We start from the raw sequence: 23174 nt of genomic DNA, 5'->3' as shown, positions 1-23174 counted from the left end.
AAAACAGGATGTAAACAGGTATTTGCGCTGGCTTAAATAACATAATTTTTATACATATCTTTTACATCTACTGCAGTCAGATCCACTCGTGTTCACTCAGAAGGAATCACTACATTTTCTGTGCACTTGTAATGACACATCAAGGATGTTAAGAGCCTAAAAGCAGGTTTAGTACTTGCCCTATTGAATATAACACAGTGCAAATATTAAAAATAGAATAACTCGGTGTTGGCAACACCGATTTTTGTCGTTGTTCTCTGTATTGACAGCACTCCAAATGTACAAAAAAATGAGCTCAATGTTAAAATTGACCGGAGTTCTCCTTTAAGCCTTGTATTTTTTTTAAAATAAGTTTTATTAATAAAGTAAAGGCATAGAACCAGTTTATTTGTAGTGCACTGGCAATAGTTTTATATAATTAGTTCATTAATTCAATTAAAAAAATACCTTGATATGGTTGGTAATTGGACCTGAATTAATTGAAAATTAATCTGCTACATTTCAGATTAATATATTTGTTTTCCTTAAAAATGTAATTCACAGTAACTTAAACACTTTGCAGTTTGAATGATGTCCTGCATAAACTAAATGACGGAGTATGTTTTTATGTTTCCACTGTTCGATCGCGGCTGCGCCACACACACACACACACACACACACACACACACACACACACACACACACACACACACAAATATAAGTAAACACTTTACGACTTTTCGATCGCGCCCACACCTCTCTCTCAACATATTCCAGCATTGCAATCTTTACACCGCAGCCTGCTTCAGAGCTTCAGAGCTGAGGTGGAGCTACAGATTAGGTGTCCCTAAGAATCCGCGTATCTAACAGTAGTTCCGCATTACATTAATTAAATTGCACGCAAGTTTCATTTATTTTTATACCGTGTATTCTCTGTGTAAATGTATGCACCAAACTGTGACGCCCGTACCATGACGTACCGTCCATAACGACTTTTGGGGATTGCCTCATAGGGCCGATTCAAGTGGTGGGGGGCAGAGGGGCTGGGGGGCCAGTCAAAGGGGGGTGGCGGGCCTGAGTCGGCCCGCGGGCCTTAGTTTGGTGACCCCTGCAATAGAGTCTGGCTGCAGACTTGCACTTGCACTCTCAGACTTGCAGTCTCAGACACCAGCGCTTCCTCTGCCTGTGACGTCACTCGCAATCGACACAAATTAACCGGAAATATGTTTCCAACAGTAAATATGTTATATTATTTATTTTTTCAGAAAAAAAAAAACGGCATATTTTTTTAAGTTATTAAACATTGTATCGTTAAAGTTGGTATTATACCTTATATTGCTATTGCAATAATCGGAGATACTAGATTTATGACTTGGGAGCAGGGAGATACGAGGTTACGCTGTCATTGATAAGAGTGGTACGGACACTGAAGTCGCTGCTGCCGGTGTTCTGACGGAACGACTGGCAGTGTTCATCAAAGTCTGCGGGCGCGTTGAGCCTTTTGACAAGAGAAGGCTTAAAGAGCTATTCAAATCTAATGATTGTGGTTACATACATCTTCCTAAACTCCATTTTAAACGTTTAAGAGATATGAGTGATGCAATACCAAAATACTAGGCTGTCTAGGCGGAAATTAGCCTAATCTGCACGCAAACTTGCCTTCGTGGCTCACGGGCTTCCTTCTGCACCGAAGCATTACAGTTATCGATTTTTAACAAAACATGCCTACTCAAATGTATCCAACCTAACTATTTTCACTCGTTATTGTCTAAAAAACATACTGAATTATCCAAAGATAGGCTTACTTAGCGCCAGTAACTTAGGCAGACCTTTTTTCTCCCATAAATTAAAACCTTGCTACTTGGGGTATTTTACATGCACAGTGCCAACTTCCAGTCAGTAAAATAATAATAAAAACAATAATTTAATGCTGGTATCCAAAACATTTAATTCAATTCATTATATTAGATACCTTTTAAAACTTCAATGTACACGTGTAATAAGTAGACATTTAAAATACATCAATAACTGATATCATAGTTTAACACAGATAAAATCAGAGTTAAGTCTTGCTTTACATGTTGCTCGATGAGGATTTCTTAATCGCTGCGACTTTCAATCCTGAGGAGACAAAATGCCGCGGAGTGAAGAAAGAGTGGAGTTATGAGGATTCTCAGACAGTTGAAGTGTCCAATGGAGTTAAGAGATTTGCTCTCTAACTATTTTCAACACTTTAGATTGGTTAATAATTTGTGAAAATAACAGAACGTGGGGACTGACCAATAACATCGATTTGTGAAAAAAATGAAATTGACAAACTTTGAACATACGAGGTTTCCGCCAGACAGCGACCAAATATATATATATATATATATATATATATATATATATATATATATATATAATATATATATATATATATATATATATATATATTTTTTTTATGGTATATACTAACAGAAACGATTTTTGAACGACATTGGGAGCTGTTCTCAATCCGACTCAAACCACACTATGCGTCGATTGCAAGTGACGTCACTTGCAGAGGAAGCACTGGTGTCTGAGCGTGCAGGTCTGATAGTGCAAGTCTGAGAGTGCAAGTGCAGGTCTGCAGCCAGACCCTTCTCTCCTATTCACACGCGCAAAAATGTGCTTGGAAACATCACAGTGGAGCGGTGCTTACCAATTGAATGGTACGAATTGTAGTACTGACTATTTAAACAGAGCATTGTAAATTTTATATGTTAGGTTGACTATTTTATTAATATATTTTATTAAGGCTATAATGAACAGGCTACCTGATTTTGAACACAAGAGGGCAGTATAGCACTATGTTTGACTTTATTTATTTATTGTTTAGACTAAACAACCATTCTGGCAGTTTTTAAACTTAAACTTCATTCTTAAATTGAAAAAAAAAAAAATAGTTAAGTTCTGATATTTGTATACTTTTATATAGTAATAAATGGTGTATAATTACATTTTTAGAATAAATGAGACTTTTAGCATTTCCTTGTTTGACATTACTTTAATCCCTCACCATAGCAAAACCGTTTGAGATATTTATTATCCGTTCACAATTTAGCATCATTAATATATTTTTATCATGTTGAAAAAGTTTGGTGGGAATAAAATAAACCACTTAGATAAAGGTGGCTAAAAATTAAGAGGCTGATTTTGCAAAAAAAATCCACATTCAGACCAAAATATCTGACTTCCTGATGGTCAGAGCTAATGACTTTAAATTAGAAAGTTGTCCGGGTCGATGAGATCAATATATGAACTGAGTTTTTTTTACTGTAGTTAAAACTAACCCCCCCACTTTTGTCAAAAGCATGTTGAAAGTGACACACTTCCTGCTGCCAGTTGGTGGCGCTATAAACTTTGACTCACAATAGTTACATCCATCTGATCGGCCTCTTACCAGGAACACACTGCTGAAGTTTCAACAAGATCAGTTAATGTATGCAGAAGTTATTCCACTTCGTGATTCTCTTTCCTCGCCATAAATTCGATTCCTCGCCACAGCCAAACCGTTCGAGATATCAAAAATCCGTCCGCAATTTAGCATCCTCAAAGTCTTGACTACATGCACACCGAGTTTGGAGGGTACACGGTGAATTTTCTAGGAGGAGTATATCACATTCCACAGCAAGCGTTTTCCAAACAACCCATAATAGCCGACTTCCTGTTGGGCTGGCGTGAAACTGGACAGAGGGAAAGTTGTTCGGCCCGATGAGATCTATATGTGTTCCGAGTTTCATATTAATTCATGCAAGCGTGTTTGATATATGGACCAAGTTTTGAGACCCTGTTCAAGGGGGGCGCTGTTGAGCCCCCCTGCCACGCCCGTTTCTTAAACTTTTCACATGTCTACTGGCTAATAAGTTTTATGTGTCTGTCGAGTTTCATCCAATTTCAAGCATGCTAAGAGTCTCAAACGCATCCGAAAAGAATATTAAAGTTTGATGTGTTGCCACGGCAACAGTGTCTAAGATATCAATAATCCTTTCACAGGTCTACATCTGCCGTGCATTTTCATTATACACATAAAGTTTGAAGCAAATCGGGTAAAAATAAGAGGGTGACTTCAAAGCATTTTGAAAGTGACACACTTCCTGCTGCCAGTTGGTGGCGCTATAACTTTGACTCACAATAGTCACATCAATGTGATCGGCCTTTTACCACAAACACACTGCTGAAGTTTCATCAAGATCAGTTAATGTATGCTGAAGTTATAACACACTTCCTGTTTCTATTTTCTCGCCATAAATTCGTTTCCTCGCCACGGCCAAACCGTTCGAGATATCAAAAATCCGTCCGCAATTTAGCATCCTCAATGTCTTGACTTCATGCACACCGAGTTTGGAGGCGAATGGATGAATTTCCTAGGAGGAGTACATCAAATTCCACAGCATGCATTTTCCAAACAACGTATAATAACCGACTTCCTGTTGGGCTGGCGTAAAACTTAGAGCACGAAAGTTGTTCGGCCCGATGAGATCGATATGTGTACTGAGTTTCATATTATTACATGCAAGCGTGTTTGATTTATGGACCAAGTTTTCGGACCCCGTTCAAGGGGGCGCTGTTGAGCCCCCCTGCCACGCCCGGGTACCAGCTTCAGCCCGGCCCTGATGGCCGCGGGTTCTGACCCGTGTGCAAAGTTTCAAGAGTTTTCGAGCACGTTAAGGGTCTCAAAAGTGCCCGAAAGGTTGACAGAAAAATAATAATAATAATAATAATAATAATAATAATAATAATAATAAATAATCCTACCGAAAACAATAGGGCCTTCGCCCTTTCAGGGCTTGGGCCCTAAATATAGCTGCGAGCAGCGATTACGGGCCCAAGCCGGTGGCACCGCAACCCCGGTGCCTTTAGTTACCTAAAGGCACCGGGGTGGCGGTACCGCCGGCTTTGGCCCTTCATCGCTGCTCGCAGCTATATTTATATATATATATATATATATATATATATATATATATATATATATATATATATTAGGGTGCATCAAATTTGAATGGGAAATTTCAATTTCAAATTAAAGCTGCAAGCAGCGATGAAAGGGCCCTCGCACCCGTGCCATCAACACTCGGTGGTTTTAGGAAGACAGAACATGGTTGGGAAATGTACATTTAAGGAGGTATATATAGTAAGAGTATGTCAAAGTCAGTTACAAAATGTTTTGTATAATGGTGATAATAGCATGCTTCATGACTCAGCTAAGTGTTGCTAGCATGTTTAGTCTGTTTCTAGCATGCTCAGTACACAATAATTATGTGGTTAGTACTGCATTACTGTGTTAACCATGTCAGTTTCTGTTGCCAGTAGGTGGCGTTATGACTATAACTGAATATGAGCATGGATGTGTGTTCAGGACAGAACTCTTATCAAACGTGTGAAGTTTGGTGCAAATTGGACATTGCCTTCTTGAGTAACAACAAAGTCATGTTTCATTGAATTAGCATTCTTTAGCACTTAGCTAAGCATTGTTAGCATGTTTTAACATGTTTCTAGCATGTTTAGAACTCAATGGCATTTTTAACATGTTGCTAGAACGGCATCAACGTGTTAAACATGTCACTTCCTGTTGCCAGTAGGTGGCGCTATTACTAGAACTGAACATTCTCATGCAGATGTGTTCAGGCCATGACTCTTATCAAAAGTGTGAAGTTTGGGGCAGATTGGACATTCCATGCCTGAGTTACAGCAAATTCCTATTTAATTGCAATAATAGCATGCTTTAGCACTTAGCTAAGAGTTTGCTAGCATGTTTTAGCATGTTTCTAGTGTGTTGTTAGCATGTTTAACACTTGCTGGCACTTTTTTATATGTTATTAGGAGTCCATAACAGTGTTAACATGTCACTTCCTGTTGCCAGCAGGTGGCGCTATGACTGTAACTGAATATAAGCATGGTCATGTGTTCAGGACAGAACGCTTATCAAAAGTGTGAAGTTTGACGCAGATTGGACATTCCATGCCTGAGTTACAGCAAATTCATATTTAATTGCAGTAACATCATTCTTTAGCACTTAGCTAAGTGTTTGCTAGTATGTTTTAACATGTCTCTAGTATGTTGGTAGGATGTTTAGCACCTACTGGCATTTTTTTATATGTTATTAGGAGTCAAGAACAGTGTTAAACGTCACTTCCTGTTGCCAGCAGGTGGCGCTATGACTATAACTAAATATGAGCATGGACATGTGTTCAAGAGATAACTCTTATCAAACGTGTGAAGTTTGGGGTAGATTGTACATTGCCTTCTTGAGTAACAACAAAGTCCTGTTTCATTGAATTAGCATGCTTTAACACTTAGCTAAGTATTGCTAGCATGTTTTAATATGTTTCTAGCATGTTTAGAACTCAATGGCATTTTTAACATGTTGCTAGAACGGCATCAACGTGTTAAACATGTCACTTCCTGTTGCCAGTAGGTGGCGCTATTACTATAACTGAATTTGAGCATAGACGTGTGTTCAGGCCATGATTCTTATCAAACGTGTGAAGTTTGGGGCAGATTGGACATTCCATGCCTGAGTTACAGCAAATTCATATTTAATTGCAGTAATAGCATGCTTTAGCACTTAGCTGAGTGTTTGCTAGCATGTTTCTGTAACAGTACAGAGACGGATACAATCGCAAGTAAAAGAATGTTTATTTACAGAACAGAATACACAGGTCGGGAACAACACTCAGATGAAGGAATGACGCAGGGACTTCAATGGGCAACCCGGTGATGGTGTGCGGTGAACGGCGTGCTCAGGAACCAGGAACAATAAACAATCCAGACGCGTGAACACACAACGAAGCAAATCCACGAAGACAGGAATCCACACGAGGAGATGAGAGCCACACACGGGAACAGGACACGACACCGGGGAAGCCACAACGATCTGACAACATGAGATGGGAATTACTGCACATATAAAGGGAACGGGGATTGAACACAGCTGGCAACAATAATCACCACAATGAGTAACCACACCCACACACACACAACACACACACACATCAGTAATGAGACAGCCGATTCATGAACCGTGACAGTACCCCCTCCCTTAGGAACGCCTCCTGGCGTTCCCCGATAACCCTACCTGTCGATTGTAATCATCGATAAGGGAGTGATCCAGGATGTCTCTAGCAGGTACCCAACTTCTCTCCTCCGGACCGTAACCCTCCCAGTCCACCAAGTACTGAAATCCGCGTCCCCTCCGTCTCGAGTCCAGAATACGACGTACCGAATAAGTAAGCTCCCCATCTACGAGTCGCGGCGGGGGGGGAACTGGGACAGGCGGATTAATGTGAGAATAAAACACAGGCTTAATTCTAGACACATGAAAGGCGGGGTGAATTCTCCTGTACGCTGGAGGAAGTTTGAGTCGGACTGTCACCGGACTAATAATCTTGGTGACAGGAAACGGGCCGATAAATTTGGGAGCTAACTTGTTAGAAACGGAGCGGAGAGGAATATTTCTGGTAGAAAGCCACACTTTTTGACCCACGACGTATACGGGAGGCTTTGACCGGTGGCGATCGGCCTTGGCCTTCATGCGCCCCCCCGCTTGGAGAAGAGTCTCACGGGCTCTAGTCCAAGTGCGGCGACACCTCTGGACGAAGGCGTGAGCAGAGGGGACCGCGACTTCGGATTCCAGACTCGGAAAAATTGGTGGCTGGTAACCTAAACTACACTTAAACGGAGAGAGGCCCGTAGATGACACTGGTAACGAGTTATGGGCGTACTCCACCATAGAAAGTTGTTGGCTCCAGGACGAAGGATTCTTGGTTACCAAACATCGCAACGTTCTCTCCAGATCCTGGTTGGCCCGTTCAGACTGGCCATTGGTCTGGGGATGATAACCTGAAGACAAACTGACCGTAGCCCCCAATAATTTACAGAACTCCTTCCAGAATTTGGACACAAATTGGGAACCCCTGTCAGAGACCACGTCCGTCGGGAGGCCATGTAACCGAAAGACATGATCAATGACCGTGACCGCTGTCTCCTTGGCTGAAGGTAATTTGGGCAAGGGGATGAAATGTGCCGCCTTCGAGAACCGGTCCACTACGGTTAAAACAACCGTCATGCCCTTGGAGGGCGGGAGGGCGGTAACAAAATCTAGTGCGATGTGGGACCAGGGTCTCGAAGGGACAGACAGCGGTCGAAGTAACCCATCCGGAGGTCGGTTGGATGTCTTACCAGTGGCACAGATAGAACAAGCCAAAACAAAATCGTGAACGTCGCGAGCCATTAATGGCCACCAGAATCGTTGCTTAACTAAAAAACTGGTGCGAGTCACTCCTGGATGACAAGCCACGTTGGAGCAATGACCCCACCGAATGACGTCGGACCGTAACCCCTCCGGAACAAACAAACGATTCGGTGGGCAGCCGGGCGGAGGCGTTACCCCTTCTAAGGCCGTCTTGACCTTCGACTCGACCTCCCATACGAGTGTGGAGATAACTACTTTCTCAGGTAAAATACACTCGGGAGTCACCGGGCGTTCGGAAGGATCAAAAATACGAGATAAAGAGTCGGGTTTGATGTTCTTGGAACCCGGGCGGTACGAGAGAACAAAGTCAAAACGTCCGAAAAAAAGAGCCCACCGAGCCTGCCTGGAGTTAAGTCTTTTAGCAGATCTAATATATTCAAGGTTCTTGTGATCGGTCCAAACGATAAAGGGGACCCCTGACCCCTCTAACCAATGACGCCACTCCTCCAACGCTAACTTGACTGCCAACAACTCTCTGTTACCAATGTCATAATTGCGTTCGGCAGGCGATAGTCGATGAGAATAAAACGCGCAGGGATGCATCTTGTCGTCTGAGGAAGCGCGTTGAGAAAGCACTGCTCCTACTCCCACCTCTGACGCGTCGACCTCCACCACGAACTGACGTGTGGGATCAGGGGTGATGAGAATGGGGGCCGAAACAAAACGACCTTTGAGTTTGACGAACACTGCCTCGGCAGTGTTCGACCACCTGAACGTCGTTCGGGGGGAGGTCAAGGCAGTCAGAGGTGCGACTAGTTGGCTGTAATTGCGAATGAAACGCCGATAAAAATTGGCGAACCCCAGAAACCGCTGTAGGGCCTTACGGGAATCTGGCTTTGGCCAATCTACCACAGCCTTAATCTTGTCAGGATCCATGCGCACTCCCTCAGAAGAGATGATGTACCCTAGAAAAGGAACAGACTGTGCATGAAACGCGCATTTCTCCGCCTTGACAAAAAGCCCATTCTCTAACAGTCTCTGGAGCACTCGTCTGACGTGTTGAACGTGTTCCTGGAGAGACGAAGAAAAAATCAATATGTCATCCAGGTAAACATATATGAACTGATCGACCATGTCTCTCAACACATCATTGACGAGTGCTTGGAAAACCGCTGGGGAGTTGGAAAGCCCGAAGGGCATAACCAAGTATTCAAAGTGCCCCCTAGGGGTATTAAAAGCGGTTTTCCATTCATCCCCCTTCCTGATGCGAACCAAATGATATGCATTACGTAAGTCCAGTTTCGTGAAAATGGATGCTCCCTGCAACCTCTCGAAAGCCGAAGACATCAACGGCAAAGGATAAGAATTCTTTACCGTGATGTTGTTCAGCTCTCGGTAATCAATACAAGGTCGCAGAGAGCCATCCTTCTTTCCAACGAAAAAGAACCCCGCCCCCGCAGGAGAAGAGGAAGGCTGGATGAACCCAGAGGCTAAAGAATCAGAAATATATTTCTCCATGGCCTCCCTCTCGGGAACAGAAAGAGAGTAGAGTTTGCCCTTAGGCGGAGATTTACCTGGCAGTAGATCTATCGCACAGTCATAGGAACGATGCGGAGGAAGAGAAGCAGCACGAGACTTACTGAACACCTCCTTCAGGTCGAGGTACTCCGCGGGCACGTTAGACAAATCCGCTGCCTCACTCTGAAACACAGAACCAGACACAGACGAACAGGCAGACAACAAACAAGACTCATGACAATGGTTACTCCAAGAGGAAACAGAATTATTGTGCCAGTCGATATGGGGGTTGTGTTGAGTGAGCCACGGGTGCCCTAAAACCACTGGTGCTAGTGGTGAATCCATGAGTAAAAAGGAAATGTTCTCGGTGTGATTGCCAGAAGTAATAAGTTTAAGTGGTTCAGTAGTGTGGGAGATTTCAGGAAGTTCTTGTCCATTGAGTGCGTTGACGGAGATCTTGTGGGAAAGGGGAGTGATAGGGATCTGGAGTCTGAGTGCAAGTCCGAAGTCCATAAAATTACCCTCTGCTCCCGAATCCAGCAGTGCTTGAGTGCGATGCGTGGAGGTTGCCCATTTCAGTCTTACCGGGAGGAGGGTCGATGATGGTGATGAGGTCTTCTCGGCGGAGATCCCACCCGATAGTAGCCTCATACTTACTATCGGGCTTGCTCTTTTACCGGGCAGCAAAAAAGGAAGTGGCCAGCCTTGCCACAGTAAAGGCAGAGTCCCTGGGACCTCCGCCTTTCCCTCTCCTCCCGGGAAAGCCGAGCTCTCCCTACCTGCATGGGTTCAAGATCTGGAACTGGGCTGACCGCGTTCCCGCCGCTGGCCCGTGGATCCTCAGGATGGTGCTGGAGTCGACTCTGCTGTGCACGAGAAGTCACACGATCAAGACGAGCATCGACCCTCAGCGCAAGATCCACCAGGCCATCCAGGGTCTTGGGAAGGTCCAGGATGTAAATCTCTTTCTGAACGCGGTCAGCCAACCCATGCAGGAACATGTCCCACTGCGCCTCCTCGTTCCATTGGCACTCTGCAGCCAGGGTGCGGAACTGGATGGAATAGTCCGACACCGAGCCATTTCCTTGGCGTAGATCCGCGAGTAATCTGGCTGCCTCCTTACCCGCCACCGCTCGATCGAATACTCTTCTCATCTCCGAGGAGAGTGCCTGGAACGAGGCGCAGCAGATGTTTTGGTTCTCCCACACCGCCGTTCCCCAGAGAGCCGCCTTCCCCGACAGTAGTGTCAACACGAACGCCACTTTAGACTGTTCGGTGCAAAAGGTCCGTGGCTGCAGTGCAAAGTGCAAAGAACAAGCAGTGAGAAAAGCCCTACAATACTCGGGCTCACCTGAGTATTTCTCTGGCGTGGGCAGACGAGGCTCCGGCTGATTCTCTTGCAGAGGCGGGGGGGGTTGAACGGGCGGTGTGGGCGGCGCAGTGGGAACACGGAGATGTTGTAGCTGTTGGGTGAGCTCGGACACCTGCGTCACGAGTGTCTGAACCGCGCGACCTGTGTTCGCGATCTCTTCTCCTTGTTGATCCATTCTTGTGACGCTGTGCGTGATGAACTCATTCAATCTGGCAGTACTTGCTGTATCCATAGTAGGTCAGATCGTTCTGTAACAGTACAGAGACGGATACAATCGCAAGTAAAAGAATGTTTATTTACAGAACAGAATACACAGGTCGGGAACAACACTCAGATGAAGGAATGACGCAGGGACTTCAATGGGCAACCCGGTGATGGTGTGCGGTGAACGGCGTGCTCAGGAACCAGGAACAATAAACAATCCAGACGCGTGAACACACAACGAAGCAAATCCACGAAGACAGGAATCCACACGAGGAGATGAGAGCCACACACGGGAACAGGACACGACACCGGGGAAGCCACAACGATCTGACAACATGAGATGGGAATTACTGCACATATAAAGGGAACGGGGATTGAACACAGCTGGCAACAATAATCACCACAATGAGTAACCACACCCACACACACACAACACACACACACATCAGTAATGAGACAGCCGATTCATGAACCGTGACAGTTTCTAGTATGTTGCTAACCTGTTTAGCACTTGCTGGCTCTTTTTTATATGTTATTAGGAGACCACAACAGTGTTAAACATGTCACTTCCTGTTGACAGCAGGTGGCGCTATTACTATAACTGAATATTCTCATGTAGATGTGTTCAGGCCATGACTCTTATCAAACGTGTGAAGTTTGGGGCAGATTGGACATTCCATGCCTGTGTTACAGCAAATTCCTATTTAATTGCAGCAATAGCATGCTTTAGCACTTAGCTAAGTGTTTGCTAGCATGTTTTAGCATGGTTCTAGTATGTTGTTAGCATGTTTAACACTTGATGGCACTTTTTTTATATGTTTTTATATGTCCACAACAGTGTTTAACATGTCACTTCCTGTTGCCAGCAGGTGGCACTATGACTGTAACTGAATATGAGCATGGTCATGTGTTCAGGACAGAACGTTTATTAAAAGTGTGAAGTTTGGTGCAGAATGGACATTGCCTTCTTGCGTAACAACAACATCCTGTTTCATTGAATTAGCATGCTTTAGCACTTAGCTAAGTATTGCTAGCATGTTTTAACATGTTTCTAGCATGTTTAGAAGTCAATGGCATTTTTAACATGTTGCTAGAATGGCATCAACGTGTTAAACATGACACTTCCTGTTACCAGTAGGTGGCGCTATTTCTATAACTGAATATTCTCATGTAGATGTGTTCAGGACAGAACGCTTATCAAAAGTGTGAAGTTTGGGGCAGATTGGACATTCCATGCCTGAGTTACAGCAAATTCCTATTTAATTGCAATAATAGCATGCTTTAGCACTTAGCTAAGAGTTTGCTAGCATGTTTTAGCATGCTTCTAGTATGTTGTTAGCATGTTTAGCACTTGCTGGCACTTTTTTATATGTTATTAGGAGTCCATAACAGTGTTAAACATGTCACTTCCTGTTGCCAGCAGGTGGCGCTATGACTATAACTGAATATGAGCATGGTCATGTGTTCAGGACAGAACTCTTATCAAACGTGTGAAGTTTGGGGCAGATTGGACATTCCATGCCTGAGTTACAGCAACTTCCTGTTTCATGGCGAAACATCGAAATTTGTCAGGCCGCCGAGGACCCGCCCTTCGACGAAAACTCAAGATCTTCGCAATTTAACGTCGCAAAGGCCTTAAGATTACACTCACCAAATTTGAAGATGATCAGATTAAAACTGTAGGAGGAGTTCGTTAAAGTACGAGGCCTGAAAATGGCAAAAACTGCACAAAAATCTGAGAGGAAGTTCAAAATGGCTGACTTCCTGTTGTGTTTAGGGCTATGCTCCAAGAGACTTTTTTGTAGGTATTAGGTCATTACATGTATGTACCGAATTTCGTGCACGTACGTGGAACGTTGCGGGAGGCGCACTCCGTTGAACTTTTATAGGTGGCGCTATCGAGCCATTTTGCCCCGTCCAATTCTGAAACCTATATCAGATGTAAATTTTCGCCAGTTCTGACGCGTGTGCAAAGTTTTGTGAGTTTTCGAGCATGTTTAGGCCCTCAAAAATGCAATTAAATGCGGAGAAGAATAATAATAATAATAATAATTAAAGCTGCAAGCAGCGATGAAAGGGCCCTCGCACCCGTGCCATCAACACTCGGTGGCTTTAGGAAGACAGAGCATGGTTGGGAAATGTACATTTAAGGAGGTATATATAGTAAGAGTATGTCAAAGTCAGTTACAAAATGTTTTGTATAATGGTGATAATAGCATGCTTCATGACTCAGCTAAGTGTTGCTAGCATGTTTAGTCTGTTTCTAGCATGCTTAGTACACAATTATTATGTGGTTAGTACTGCATTACTGTGTTAACCATGTCAGTTTCTGTTGCCAGTAGGTTGCGTTATGACTATAACTGAATATGAGCATGGATGTGTGTTCAGGACAGAACTCTTATCAAACGTGTGAAGTTTGGTGCAAATTGGACATTGCCTTCTTGAGTAACAACAAAGTCATGTTTCATTGAATTAGCATTCTTTAGCACGTACCTAAGCATTGTTAGCATGTTTTAACATGTTTCTAGCATGTTTAGAACTCAATGGCATTTTTAACATGTTGCTAGAACGGCATCAACGTGTTAAACATGTCACTTCCTGTTGCCAGTAGGTGGCGCTATTACTATAACTGAACATTCTCATGTAGATGTGTTCAGGCCATGACTCTTATCAAAAGTGTGAAGTTTGGGGCAGATTGGACATTCCATGCCTGAGTTACAGCAAATTCCTATTTAATTGCAATAATAGCATGCGTTAGCACTTAGCTAAGAGTTTGCTAGCATGTTTTAGCATGTTTCTAGTATGTTGTTAGCATGTTTAACACTTGCTGGCACTTTTTTATATGTTATTAGGAGTCCATAACAGTGTTAAACATGTCACTTCCTGTTGCCAGCAGGTGGCGCTATGACTGTAACTGAATATAAGCATGGTCATGTGTTCAGGACAGAACGCTTATCAAAAGTGTGAAGTTTGGGGCAGATTGGACATTCCATGCCTGAGTTACAGCAAATTCATATTTAATTGCAGTAATATCATTCTTTAGCACTTAGCTAAGTGTTTGCTAGTATGTTTCAGCATGTCTCTAGTATGTTGGTAGGATGTTTAGCACCTACTGGCATTTTTTTATATGTTATTAGGAGTCAAGAACAGTGTTAAACGTCACTTCCTGTTGCCAGCAGGTGGCGCTATGACTATAACTAAATATGAGCATGGACATGTGTTCAAGAGATAACTCTTATCAAACGTGTGAAGTTTGGGGTAGATTGTACATTGCCTTCTTGAGTAACAACAAAGTCCTGTTTCATTGAATTAGCATGCTTTAGCATTTAGCTAAGTATTGCTAGCATGTTTTAACATGTTTCTAGCATGTTTAGAACTCAATGGCATTTTTAACATGTTGCTAGAACGGCATCAACGTGTTAAACATGTCACTTCCTGGTGCCAGTAGGTGGCGCTATTACTATAACTAAATTTGAGCATAGACATGTGTTCAGGCCATGATTCTTATCAAACGTGTGAAGTTTGGGGCAGATTGGACATTCCATGCCTGAGTTACAGCAAATTCCTATTTAATTGCAATAATAGCATGCTTTAGCACTTAGCTAAGAGTTTGCTAGCATGTTTTAGCATGTTTGTAGTATGTTGTTAGCATGTTTAACACTTGCTGGCACTTTTTTATATGTTATTAGGAGTCCATAACAGTGTTAAACATGTCACTTCCTGTTGCCAGCAGGTGGCGCTATGACTGTAACTGAATATAAGCATGGTCATGTGTTCAGGACAGAACGCTTATCAAAAGTGTGAAGTTTGGTGCAGATTGGACATTGCCTTCTTGAGTAACAACAACATCCTGTTTCATTGAATTAGCATGCTTTAGCACTTAGCTAAGTATTGCTAGCATGTTTTAACATGTTTCTAGCATGTTTAGAAGTCAATGGCATTTTTAACATGTTGCTAGAATGGCATCAACGTGTTAAACATGACACTTCCTGTTACCAGTAGGTGGCGCTATTACTATAACTGAATATTCTCATGTAGATGTGTTCAGGACAGAACGCTTATCAAAAGTGTGAAGTTTGGGGCAGATTGGACATTCCATGCCTGAGTTACAGCAAATTCCTATTTAATTGCAATAATAGCATGCTTTAGCACTTAGCTAAGAGTTTGCTAGCATGTTTTAGCATGCTTCTAGTATGTTGTTAGCATGTTTAGCACTTGCTGGCACTTTTTTATATGTTATTAGGAGTCCATAACAGTGTTAAACATGTCACTTCCTGTTGCCAGCAGGTGGCGCTATGACTATAACTGAATATGAGCATGGTCATGTGTTCAGGACAGAACTCTTATCAAAAGTGTGAAGTTTGGGGCAGATTGGACATTCCATGCCTGAGTTACAGCAACTTCCTGTTTCATGGCGAAACATCGAAATTTGTCAGGCCGCCGAGGACCCGCACTTCGACGAAAACTCAAGATCTTCGCAATTTAACGTCGCAAAGGCCTGAAGATTACACTCACCAAATTTGAAGATGATCAGATTAAAACTGTAGGAGGAGTTCGTTAAAGTACGAGGCCTGAAAATGGCAAAAACTGCACAAAAATCTGAGAGGAAGTTCAAAATGGCTGACTTCCTGTTGTGTTTAGGGCTACGCTCCAAGAGACTTTTTTGTAGGTATTAGGTAATTACATGTATGTACCGAATTTCGTGCACGTACGTGGAACGATGCGGGAGGCGCACTCCGTTGAACTTTTATAGGTGGCGCTATCGAGCCATTTTGCCCCGTCCAATTCTGAAACCTATATCAGATGTAAATTTTCGCCAGTTCTGACGCGTGTGCAAAGTTTCGTGAGTTTTCGAGCATGTTTAGGCCCTCAAAAATGCAATTCAATGCGGAGAAGAAGAATAATAATAATAATAATAATAATAATAAACAGAGCAATTCCAAGAGGGTCCTCACACCATCGGTGCTCGGGCCCTAATAAACAGAGCAATTCCAAGAGGGTCCTCACACCATCGGTGCTCGGGCCCTAAATATCAATTTGGCTGGCATTGCATTTTGTTCCAATTAACATAAAAATTACTTTTGCAAAGTTTTGAGGAATTCCATTGGGATTTAGGGGTGCCACCTAACACATGAACTTTGGCGAAATCTCGAAAAATGTGCAATTTTTAGTCTAATTGCCAAAAGGTTGACCTGGAAATGTTGAGTACAGTGAACTTTTATACAGTAACATGTTCTATAGGGTTATCAAAGTAAAAGTTGTTTGTTTGAACCCTTTGGGCAACTTGGGCATTTCTCAGAATTCAACTTTCAAGATTCTCCATTCATTTGTCCTATAGACAAAATGAATGGAGGTCAATGGGACATGTTCACATGGCCTTACCCTGTTAATTTACTGTAACAATTACAATGCTACTCTCAATACACATGAGACATCTACAGTGGGGAGAACAAATATTTGATACACTGCAGATTTATCAGGTTTTCCCACTTACAAAGCATGTAGAAGTCTGTAATTTTTATCATAGGTACTCTTCAACTGTGAGTGACAGAATCTAAAACAGACATCCAGAATATCACATTGTATGATTTTTAAGTAATTAATTTGCATTTTATTGCATGACATAAGTATTTGATACATCAGAAAAGCAGAACTTTGGTACAGAAACCTTTGTTTGCAATTACAGAGATCATTCGTTTCCTGTAGTTCTTGACCAGGTTTGCACACACTGCTGGAATTTTGTCCCACTCCTCCATACAGACCTTCTCCAGATCCTTCAGGTTTCGGGGCTGTCGCTGGGAAATACAGACTTTCAGCTCCCTCCAAACATTTTGTATTGGGTTCAGGTCTGGAGGCTGGCTAGGCCACTCCAGGACCTTGAGATGCTTCTTACGGAGCCACTTCTAAGTTGCCCTGGCTGTGTGTTTCGGCCCATCTTCAATGCTCTTACTGAGGGAAGGAGGTAGTTGGTCAAGATCTCGCGATACATCCATCCTCCCCTCAATACGGTGCAGTTGTCCTGTCCCCTTTGCAGAAAAGCATCCCCAAAGAATGATGTTTCCACCTCCATGCTTCACGGCTGGGATGGTTTTCTTGAGGTTGTACTCATCCTTCTTCTTCCTCCAAACACAGCGAGTGGAGTTTAGACCAAAAAGCTCTATTTCTGTCTCATCAGACCACATGACCTTCTCCCATTCCTCCTCTGGATCATCCAGATGGTCATTTGCAAACTTCAGATGGGCCTGGACATGCGCTGGCTTGAGCAGGGGGACCTTGAGTGCACTGCAGGATTTTAATCCATGACGGTGTAGTGTGTTACTAATGGTTTTCTTTGAGACTGTGGTCCCAGCTCTCTTCAGGTCATTGACCAGGACCTGCCGTGTAGTTCTGGGCTGATCCCTCACCTTCCTCATGATCATTGATGCCCCACGAGGTGAGATCTTACATGGTGCCCAAGACCGAGGGAGATTGACCGTCACCTAGAACTTGTTCCATTTTCTAATAATTGCGCCCAGCCTAGCATCCCAGCCTTGTGCAGGTCTACAATTTTATCCCTGATGTCCTTACACAGCTCTCTGATCTTGGCCATTGTGGAGAGGTTGGAGTCTGTTTGATTGAGTGTGTGGATGGGTGTCTTTTATACAGGTTCACAATTTTTGTTTTAGATTCCGTCTCTCACAGTTGAAGTGTACCTATGATAAAAATTACAGACCTCTACATGCTTTGTAAGTGGGAAAACCTGCAAAATTGCCAGTGTATATCAAATACTTGTTCTCCCCACTGTATATTCTGAATATGACATTGTCCACTCTAGAATACTGTTGATGTTAAGCTTAATAGCTTAGCTAACATAAACTGTTGCTAGCTAACGTTAGCTAGATGTAATGAGCACCAAATACCTATAAATATGACTTAAATGACTTATGATAAATAAGTATACAAAGACAAAATTACAGATATGATAGTAATTATGTAATAATACATACCCAACACAGAAAGATCACCTCAAACAGAAAGATAATCTCAGTTTTCTAGAGCTATAGTATTGTTGACCTCAGATCTCCATTGTGACCATTGAGCACTGTTAAGCACTTTATCCAACAAAACCAGATGTGCGGTGGCACCCCTAAATCATCATGTACTGGAAAAATATTTTGCATGTGTTGTTTCTACATATATTGGAACATTTTTAGCACCCAGCCATATCAAAATTCAAGAATTGTGTTTTTTGATGCACCCTAATATATATATATATATAAGACAGAAAATATTACTTGACTTACCTTATTCTGATTTTATGATACACTCAAAATATTCCACAACAAATCCTTTAAATTTAATGTAAAAATAAAAATGAAAGTAAGCAGTGTTGGGCTCACGTAACCCTCTCATTAGAATAAAAATGTTTCAACATTTGCGATGTATTTGGATGCTAAACTATTCTTTATTATAGGCTTTGTTCTTCACTCGTGTTCCAATATCGACGGAAAAAATCATCCTCTTCACACGCGCAAAAATGTGCTTGAAACATCACAGTGGAGCGGTGCTTACTGTGAATGTACGAATTGTACTACTGACTATTTAGAGCAGTGTAATTTTTATATGTTAGGTTAACTATTTTATTATTATATTTTATTAAGGCTATAATGAACAGGCTGCGATGTCAGGATTGCAATGCTGGAATGTGTGTGTGTGTGTGTGTGTGTGTGTGTGCCCTTGTTTATATTACATTGTGGGGACCAAATGTCCACATAAGAATAGTAAAACCTGAGATCACCTACATTGTGGGGACCAGCCAGCGGTCCCCACTTTTCAAAAGGCTTATAAATCACACAGGATGAGTTGTTTTGAGAAAGTAAAAATGCAGAATGTTTCCTGTGATGGGTAGGTTTAGGGGCAGGGGCAGTGTAAGGGGATAGAATGTACAGTTTGTACGGTATAAAAACCATTACGTCTATGGAGAGTCCCCACAAAGATAGTGAACCAGACGTGTGTGTGTGTGTGTGTGTGTGTGTGTGTGTGTATGTGTGTTCATGTTTTTCTATCCCGGTGGGGACTTCAACCTGAATGCACACAGACTCATGGGGACTCGTGTCACAGTGGGGACCTAAATAGAGGTCCCCATGGGTAAACAAGCTTATAAATCATACAGAATGAGTTTTTTTGGAAATGTGAAAATGCAGAAAGTTTTCTGGGATAGGTAGGTTTAGGGGTAGGGTTAGTGTGAGGAGATAGAATATACAGTTTGTACAGTATAAAAACCATTAAGTCTATGGAGAGTCCCCACAAAGATAGTAAACCGTGTGTGTGTGTGTGTGTCTGTGTGGCGTGGGCGCGATTGAACAGTGGACACATAAAAACATACTCCGTCATTATACAGTACGACATTCAAACTGCAAAGTGTTAACTTATATTTGTGTACAGTCGCAATAAAACACAAAATTGTGCTTTTGTAAAATAATTTCAAGCAATCCACCCCCCGAAAGGCGCTAATTTTAAAATGAAACTAAAATGCTCATGGCTGCACGGGCATTCATAACAGTGCACATCCACGGCGAGGAACGAGCAGAACAGAGTGAACGTTTTTCAGTTAATTCCTACTTCCATAGGAATTCATTTGAAACGCTCGCTCAACCACTATCAATGTCAGTGCGGACGAACATATTTTACTTTCGTTTTTAAGTTGGTGATTCAAAAGCCCCCAGCGGTGTCACAAGTCGATTAACCGGTGGTAAAATATTCTCACCGTCACAAACCTAGTATATTTTTATGTAGATTCAATAGGCCTACCTGATTTTGAACACAAGAGGGCAGTATAGCCCTATGTATGACTTGACTTTTATGGGACTAAATAGTACAATTACTATTTTTAAACTTATAAATAATTATTAAATTGGAAAAAAAAAGAATAAAATGGGTTTAGTTGTGATATTTCTATACTTTTATATAGAAATAAATGGTTTTTAATTACATTTTTAGAAGATGAGGCTTTTAGTGTTTCCTTTTTGTACATTATTTTAGTTCCTCACTATAGCAAAACCGTTTGAGATGTTTAATATCCGTTCACAATTTAGCATCTTTATTGTATTTTCATCATTTTGAAAAAGTTTGGTGTGAATAAAATAAACCAGTTAGGAAGAGTAGCTAAAAACTCAGAGTCTGAAATATCCAAAAAATCCACATTCAAACCAAAATATCTGACTTCCTTTTGCTCTGAGCTAATAACTGTAAATTAGAAACTTGTCCGGCTCGATGAGACCAATATATGTACTGATTTTTGTAACTGTGGGTAAAAGTAACCCCCCCATTTTGTCAAAAGCATTTTGAAAGTGACACAGTTCCTGTTGCCAGTTGGTGGCACTATAACTTTGACTCACAATAGTTGCATCTATCTGACCGGCCTCTTACCACGAACACACTGCTGAAGTTTCATCAAGATCAGTTAATGGCCCTCATTTATCAATCTTGCGTAGAAACGGGCGTATATATTGGCGTAAGATTATGCTTACACTCCTCTCATCGCCTGATTTATGAAGCTGTGCGTACCTTTGAAATTCTGGTGTACGCAATACCTGCCCTTGATAAATGCCGCGGCTGAAAACGATCGTCATTAGAATAACACGCCCCTATATATTCAAGTCTCCGCTCCCCCCACGCCCTCATTTTACGCCATGGACACACGGAAGACGGCAAATTAAAGAGAAACTTCTTTGAGAAAGAGAAAGCGAAACCAGGGAAGTGGAAAGAAACAAAATTGATTTCTAGATTTTTATTATTAATGACGCTTATTGTTATTTAGAAGAAGAATGTCGTTATTATTATTTGTATTATTATTATTATTTAAAATAAGAAGAATGGCATTTATATTATTTTGTCAGTCTGAATTATTTTTTTGGTCATTGAAAGCCTTTCATTTCTAAACCCAGTCCGTGCATACCTGCCGGGCCTAACCCTGGCCTAACCATCGTTTCAAAGAATAGTACAACGGCGAGCACGTCGAGTATAAACGCCTCGTTCGTTTGGGGAGGTGCGCGCGCAGTCTGCGGAGACTCGCGCTGCGGAGCCAGGCGAAAGTATAAACAAAACGTCAGGTAAAGCGCACAGGCTCGCAACTTAAGGAATACATATGCCTACAATTCAAATGCTTTGGTAAAGTCACACAAATTAAACATTGAAGTCCATGTTGCACAAAAATAAACACTTAATTTTATAATTACTATGTTGCTGTTTTTTTACAGTGGGTCATAATATATTATATCTTTTAGTTTGTCAGTGCGTTTTGTGGTGTTAGGAATTGTTTTTCTGCGCATTCCCGCACTCAAAACGTGCGTACACCACCTCCTGAGCAGGTGTAGGATTTGAGCGTGCCGTACGCCAAAGTCCATATTGATAAATCTCAAAGTCACCGTGGTTTTGGGTGTACGCCCGGTGTACGCTGGAAATTTGGTGTACGCACTTTTGATAAATGAGGGCCAATGTGTGCAGAATTTATAACACTTCGTGTCTCTCTTTTCTCGCCATAAATTCGTTTCCTCGCCACGGCCAAACCGTTCGAGATATCAAAAATCCGTCCGCAATTTAGCATCCTCAATGTCTTGACTTCATGCACACCGAGTTTGGAGGGGATGGGACGAATTTTCTAGGAGGAGTATTTCACATTCCACAGCAAGCGTTTTCCAAACAACCCATAATAGCCGACTTCCTGTTGGGCTGGCGTGAAACTTGACAGAGGGAAAGTTGTTCGGCCCGATGAGATTTACATGTGTACCGAGTTTCATATTAATTCATGCAAGCGTGTTTGATCTATGGACCAAGTTTTAGGACCCCTTTCAAGGGGGCGCTGTTGAGCCCCCCTGCCACGCCCGTTTCTGAAACTTTTCACATGTCTACTGGCTAATAAGTGTGATGTGTCTGTCGAGTTTCATCCAATTTCAAGCATGATATGAGTCTCAAAAGCATCCGAAAAAAATATTAAAGTTTGATACGTTGCCACGGCAACAGTATCTAAGATATCAATAATCCTTTCACAGGTCTACATCTGCTGTGTGTCTACATTATACACATAAAGTTTGAAGCAAATCGGGTAAAACTAAGAGGGTGATTTCAAAGCATTTTGAAAGTGACAAACTTCCTGCTGCCAGTTGGTGGCGCTATAACTTTGACTCACAATAGTTACATCCATCTGATCGGCCTTTTACCACGAACACACTGCTGAAGTTTCATCAAGATCAGTTAATGTATGCAGAAGTTATAACACACTTCCTGTGTCCCATTATTCGCCATAAATTCATTTCCTCGCCACGGCCAAACCGTTCGAGATATCAAAAATCCGTCCGCAATTTAGCATCCTCAATGTCTTGACTTCATTCACACCGATTTTGGTGGCGATCGGATGAATTCCCTAGGAGGAGTATTTCACATTCCATTGTATGCGATTTCCAAACAACGTATAATAACCGACTTCCTGTTGGGCTGGTGTAAAACATAGAGCACGAAAGTTGTTCGGCCCGATGAGGTCTATATGTGTACTGAGTTTCATATTATTACATGCAAGCGTGTTTGATTTATGGACCAAGTTTTCAGACACCATTCCAGGGGGCGCTGTCGAGCCCCCCTGCCACGCCCGGGTACCAGCTTCAGTCCGGCCCTGATGGCCGCAGGTTGTGACGTGTGTGCAAAATTTCAAGAGTTTTTGAGCATGTAAAGGGCCCCAAAAGTGCCCGAAAGGTTGACAAAATAATAATAATAATAATAAATATATATATATATATATATATATATATATATATACATAAATATAGCTGCGAGCAGCGATTACGGGCCCAAGCCGGTGGCACCGCAACCCCGGTGCCTTTAGTTACCTAAAGGCACCGGGGTGGCGGTACC

Source organism: Scardinius erythrophthalmus (assembly GCF_964197995.2).
Source record: "Scardinius erythrophthalmus genome assembly, chromosome: 21".
Taxonomy (NCBI): domain Eukaryota; kingdom Metazoa; phylum Chordata; class Actinopteri; order Cypriniformes; family Leuciscidae; genus Scardinius; species Scardinius erythrophthalmus.
Note: the sequence above shows the minus strand (reverse complement) of the source record.